Source organism: Oratosquilla oratoria, chromosome 11, assembly GCF_046742065.1.
Source record: "Oratosquilla oratoria isolate Oo_2021 chromosome 11, ASM4674206v1, whole genome shotgun sequence".
NCBI lineage: Eukaryota > Metazoa > Arthropoda > Malacostraca > Stomatopoda > Squillidae > Oratosquilla > Oratosquilla oratoria.
This window is the reverse complement of record NC_134787.1, coordinates 35,596,985-35,604,281: the sequence shown is the minus strand read 5'-3', so window position 1 is coordinate 35,604,281 and position 7,297 is coordinate 35,596,985.

Genomic DNA, 7,297 nt, shown 5'->3' with positions numbered 1-7,297 from the left:
AAGTCCCAACACCGTGACTATGCAGCCCCGTTTCCATGTTAATGTGATTCACTCTCTAAGTCTTGGATTACGTGTTAGACTTGTAATTCAGAGCTTTTACTTTTTCGGATGAGAGCTCAGAGTTTATATATGGCCCGATCTATCGGTAATACTATGGGCTTTGACACACGCGCGCACACCCACAAACACACAGACACACACACACACACAGACACACGCGCACGCACACACACACACACACACACACACACACACACACACACACACACACACACACACACACACACACACACACACACACACACACACACACACACACACACACACACACACACACACACACACACACACACACACACACATACATGCAAAAAATGTCCAACAGAGCGGAATACCAGCTTCCAGTTTTGTGACGCGATTCTGTCATTAGCGTGGATCGAACTCAAACCGTTGAGTGAGCAGCCGAGCTCGATATCACTCCACCCATTTCCATGGTCTCTCTTTCAAGGGCAAACCTTTGGCTGAAACATATAAGGAGATTCGGCATTCAATCTGCTTCTTCGACTGGTTCGATGAAGTTCGAAGATAGTATGAGGAAACTATCCCTTAGCCGGTCTCCTTCAAGAATTTCCTGAATTCATCACACCGGTAGGTACTATAAGAATGGCAAAACTGGTTTGCGGCTCCACAATAATGTTCATGTTTGTGGTCATTTGCTTATCCATAAAAACCTAAGAATGTGGGAGACTGCAAGAGACCACGAGCCCTACACTAGGCAGGTCCATGTCCTTCATCACCTGTCATCCCTATCCATGTTCGACATATATATTTATTATGTTGTTACTCAATTGACAGTAAACTGTCAAGTAGAGGGAAAATAAATTCCTTATTGTCAGTTAGGGGGACAGACAACTCCTTGTTAAAAATGTTACTATCTTATTTGAATTGTTTTATTACCTTGTTTCGATGCCCACTCTTGTAAAGCCTTGTTTTAATTAGAATGATACTTCCTTATAAAATCTAACTTAAGGGTCCTTGTTCATGAAGGACACACCCATCTCAACTGCTTATGTTATGCTGCCATATAATCTGCTCTCCTTCCAAGCAGCATGAATATGTTTTTGAGGGGCTGGGAATGGTCTACAGGTGATGTAGACTTAGGACTGAGTGAAAGGGTAGTGAAGTAATCACAGAGGATCTCCTGGTAAGGATGAAACGTTAGGGGATAAAAACTCCGACTGTTTCCTATGTTTGCCTCACCACCCTGTTATTCGTCTGTCTGTCACACTTTAGACTTAGGATATTTTGGCCTGACCCGACCTAACTTAACCTAATCTTTCCTGACCTAACTTAACCTAACCTAACCTAACTTACCCTGACCTTACCCGACGTAAACTAATCTAACGTAACCTAACCTAACCTAACCTATCCTAACCTAACCTAACCTAACCTAACCTAACCTAACTTACCCTGACCTTATCCGACGTAACCTAATCTAACGTAACGTAACGTAACCTAACCTAACCTAACCTAGCCTATTTTTTCTTGGTGGAACTTCCCGCTCATCATAGTGGCGTGAGAGGTGGCAGCCGTTCTGGTAGCATAAGAACATAAGAATGGAGGACACGAAACTCACATGCACAGCCATTGCACAGATACAGGATGCGCAGGGAAGACTTTGTCCTTGGAATTTTTGACTTCTGCATGAAATACTGTACAAGTTTACTTTTATAATATAGAAGCTACAATGTCCAATGCTCTCGCTTGCAAAAAGAGTTATCAGGCCTGCATATGCTTGGGATTAAGTACACACACACACACACACACACACACACACACACACACACACACACACACACACACACACACACACACACACACACACACACACACACACACGCACACACGCACACACGCACGCACACACACACACACACACACACACACACACACACACACACACACACACACACACACACACACACACACACACACACACACACACACACACACACACACACACACACACACAAGCAGTCTAGATAAAATGAGATATGAAGACGGGACACCACGAGCATAGCTCCCCTTCCCGTAAAATACAACTAGGTAAATACACACATGCGCGCGAGCCGCACGCACATGAACCCACGCACACAAGCGGGCGCGCTCTTTATATTATGCAGTGCAATTTGTGTCTATTAATCATGCATGTCAGTTTGATTTCAGGAACTCCAACAGGTAATGGATGGATCGAGCCGTGCATGGAGTTGGAAGCTGTGGCCATTTCTACGAGTTGCATCAATTTCATCTTTACTCATTCAAGATTTGACATCTTATTCTTCTTCAATATTGAGGGGGCGCTAGGGAAATTCATAAAATCGCCTGGCGGCGGAGGAGTACCACGAAGATGAATAGAATACATAAGAACATAAGAATAAAGGAGACTGCAAGAGACCATAAGGTCTACATTAGGCAGGTCCATATCCATTACCACCTGCCATCCCCATCCATAAAGTTGTCTAACCATTTCTTAAAACAACTGATAGTTTCAGCGCTCACTACATGGTTACCAAGTCTATTCAATTTGTTGACCACTGTATTGGCAAACCAGTTCTTGCCTATTTCCTTCTTAAGTCTAAAGTTGTCCAATTTATATTCATTGCTACGAGTCCTGTCCTGTTGTCTTAATATGATGACCTTGTTTGCATCACCCTTGTTAAAATATTTGATCCATTTAAACACCTCTATTAGATCACTCCGCATTCTGCGTCTCTCCAGTGAGTATAAATTAAGATGCTTTGGTCTGTCTTCGTAAGATAAATTTCTGAGCTCATGTATTATTTTGGTCATTCTCTGTACTGATTCTAGTGAATTAATATCCATTCTATAGGACGGAGACCAAAACTGTACCTCATGAAAAAGGATGGGTCTAATTGATATCGGAGTAGTCTGGCGGCATCAAGAATGAAAGGAGTTAAGGTCGATGGTGACATGAATCTATTGCTGTTTTTAGGCGTGTAAAGAGGTCGGCCTTCATGGAGACAGATTAATCTTATTGTTTCGTTTTGTCTCATTTTACTTTATTTCTTCTGATTTCATTGTTGTTATTGTTTTATTTTATCTTATTCCATTTTATTTAATCTGACTTAATGTCATCGTGTTTCATTTATTTTATTTTGCTTTATTATGTTTTATCTTAATTATATTTAGATTAATGTTTCTTTTCAATTAATCTAATTCACTTTTAATTTTATTAATTGGCTTTTGTTGATGGTGTAATTTTTTTTAAAATATTTTTGTTCATTGTCAACAAAGAAAAACATATTTGCACACTTCTAATAAACCGTGGGTCAGCTTTGGGTGTCCGCAGTGTTACAAGTGTTACGTCCATCACCGTTACGCGTCAGTGCACCGCATGTGTTTCGGTGCATGTGGCGTGATGCACATTTGTTATACCACACTTGTCTGGCGCACATTATTGTGTGATGTGGCGCACGACTGATGGATTCCTCTAGATGTGGAAAGCGATGGAGATTATGTGCCTTATGTAATGCTGTTTAGTGTTTTGTTTCCTGGTTACCTTGTTCTGTTGTCTAATGTCCCTTGGACATCAGGACTCGCTATTTACTCACAAGCCTTTTTTACATTCTGTTTTCCCTAAAAAGGTGTTATCTAAGCTATACCTATTTTCTGGGTTGTGTAAACTTACGCTTAACACACTGCACTTTGAGATATTGTTTTTTTTTTCTATTTCACTGACTATGCAGTATCCCAACGTTTTCCTCTGACCTAATATGGCGTCCTATTTTTGTGTCGTCCGTGAACTTACTAATATCACCAATAATCTAATTGTACAAGTCGTTTATATATATATATATATATATATATATATATATATATATATATATATATATATATATATATATGTATATATATATATAATGAACAATGAGGCCAAAACCAAGCCCAAGGAAAACAATAGCTATATTACATATTTTTGGATGCAGAATCCAAAAATAATGTCCATTTTTTCCATCACCTACAGTTTTTGTGTTCCACGGTATGTTACGTTAAGTGTTTACGTGGGATAAGTTTCAATCAAGTGGCTGACAACACTGAGTTTGACAACACTGCGTGCGATTGTTATACGTTTGGCAGTACTATGGTTTAAGTGTTAGTGTGAGGTTGTGTAGTGCGCATTTGTGTGGCAATAAGTTTGTGATATTGTACGGTAGCGTGCCCGCCATTCACCTTCACAATACCAAGAAACGGTATAAACCACCCAGACAATTTTTGCTTTATTTGCAGTGTATTGACATTCAAGTCATATAGACGGTGTTTCATGCCATTGATTAAAAAGTGTTATGAACATTATTTTGGCTACAAAGTGGGGGACCATGATAAAAGCTGGGCCCCTCGTGTGTGTTATGTAACCTGTGCCAGGCTTCTCACTGCATGGGCGAGAGGTTCACGCCATATGCCTTTTGCCATTCCTATGGTTTGGAGAGAACCAAAAGATCATACTACAGATTGCTACTTCTGCATTACAAATATAAAAGGAATAACATCAACATCCAAGTATATTGTAAAATATCATAATTTATCATCTGCTATGAGACCAGTGGCTCACATTCAAGACTTTCCTATACCTGATCCTCAAAAAAAAAAAAAAATGAACTGAGTGATGAGTCAAGTGAGGAGGTTATGGGAAATAAAGAACGAAGACATGCACTTTCAGCCAATCTTCAGGGAAATCTGGATGATCTTGTGCAGGATTTAAACTTGTCAATAAATCTGAATTTTTTGCTTCCAGGTTAAAGAGCTGGAATCTTCTCCCGAAAGAATCCAAAGTTAGTTCTTATCGTAAGCATCATTGTGATTTTGAATAGTTTTTCTCACTTGAGGAGGGTGTGGTGTTTTACAATAATGTATATTATGTTATGAAGGAACTTAACCATAAATATGACAGGAATGAGTAGCGCTTTTTTTAAAACTCTCCAAATGTGAGCCTGAAAGCTGTTTTGCTCCACAATAGAAATAAGTTTCCTTCTGTTCCTCTGGTCCATCCAGCTAACATGAAGGAAACATATGAGAGTATGAAGCTTCTATTGCAAAAAATTAAGTATGAAGAACATAAATGGAATATCTGTGGTGATCTAAAGGTTGTGGCACTTTTGCTTGGAATGCAGCTGGGTTAGACAAAGTTTTGTTGCTTTCTCTGTGAGTGGGACAGTCGGGATAAGAACAATTATTATAAAAAGAATGTGTGACCGAAACGATCTCCGACCCCAGGAGAAAAGACTTGTCAATCCTCCTCTTGTTGATTCAGAGAAAATGTATCTGCCTCCTTTACATATTAAGTTAGGGTTGATGAATTTTTTTGTTAAAGGTATGGGTAGAACTGGCAAGGGATTCACATATTTGAAAAATGTTTCCTAGAGTAAGTGACGGAAAAATCAAAGAATGTATTTTTGTTGGACCACAGATTAGGGAGCTGATGAGAGACCAGAATTTTGATGAAGATCTAAATGAGCTTGAAAAAGCTGCATGGCTTTCATTTAAGAAAGTTTGCGCAGAGTTTTTGGGGAATCACAAAACAAATATCTATCCTGACATCGGAAAAGAACTACTGGCATCCTACAAGGCCTTGGGATGCAATATGAGCCTAAAAATCCACTTCCTAGACTCTCGCTTGGACTTTTTCCCTGCAAATCTTGGCACCGTCAGTGACGATCACGGTGAGAGGTTTCACCAGGACATTCTGAACATGAAAACCCGGTATCAAGGGAAGTGGAGATCTTCAATGCTGGCTGGTTACTGTTGGACACTACAAAGGAATCCCCAAAAAACAAAATACACTCGAAAAGCATAGTTTCTACATTTTAAATGTAAGTTTCATTGAAATATCAACCTCGTTTTTTTAGCTATAATTATTTAAATTTTTATATGCTACCACATAACAATTATGCCTGATAGAAAATTTCTGAAAACATATTTGAAATAAACAGAATTTTTTTTTATCAAGTTCACCTCCTTTTGCTTGTGGGACAGGTATTTTAATCAATGTTGTTGACCAATGTAACACTCCATTAATTGGATTTCACACCATTAATGGTTACCGCTGTTTTCTGTTACCCACCATCCAGATCGGGTGATGTTTTGATTGGCAAGTTCACACGAGTGACTGAACATGCTTTCCAAAATGTAAAACTCAGATTTTGTATGAAACGATATGAAATATCACGCGAAGTATTATGAAATATACGTGATCATCTTATATTAACTTGGTTAACCAGGTTTTCCCAAATTAATTATATATGATAATTCACACCTGTGGAACATATTTTCATTTGATGGATCACGTGATATGATGCCTCTTTAATAAATACACCTGAGCGATACTTTCTGGACTGTATGTACATAGGTATGAATAGAATTTATTGTTCATTGTTTTTAGAATGAAACTCCCTAATCATACGGTCCTATGGTAGCTGGAACAAGAAATCGACTTTCCTCCACCAAAGAGATGAAATAGAAAAACAGGAAAATAAACGAACAAATAAATGAATGAATGAATAGATAAATAAGTAGATAAATAAATGAATGAAGAAATGAGTAGGTAGATAGATAAATGAATAAATAAATAAATGAATGAAGAAATGAGTAGGTAGATAGATAAATGAATAAAGAAATAAATTAGTCAATAAACAAATAAAAAAAAAATGGCTAAGCAGATGTGGGAGAATCAGGCATTTATCACGACTTTGCCAAAATCATGAAAAAGGAAAACTTGGACAACTGGATGAGAGGGAAACAGCGTGTAATATACAATTCCATAGAGTAAATGTGATGCAACATACATCGGTGGAACATTAGGAGAGGGGAATGAATACAAGACCCCCAGGAACACAGAAAGGATATTTGACCACATACCACGTAGACTACCTTGGACACCTCCCCAACTGAGGTGAAACCCAGATCTCAAACACAAACATCTCGAAGAAGTCCAGGAGGACACTTTAGGCCAAACACGTAACAGCAACAACAAGTACAAATCACCGGATGAGTGTAATTGTTTAAGTCAAGGATGCAGCCTGGCGGATGGCAACGAGAGAGGCATAGCCAAGGAGATGAAGGGAGGCCACGGACCCAAGCAGGCTTTCACCCTCTCTCCATGTACCCAGAAAGATTAACCTGATTTTGATTACAAACTTCGTTTCCTGTGAGCAAGACAGACTTTGTTCACACAATTAAGGAATATATTTGTTCCTGCCCAGTCTGGTTCATCCGTTTATTC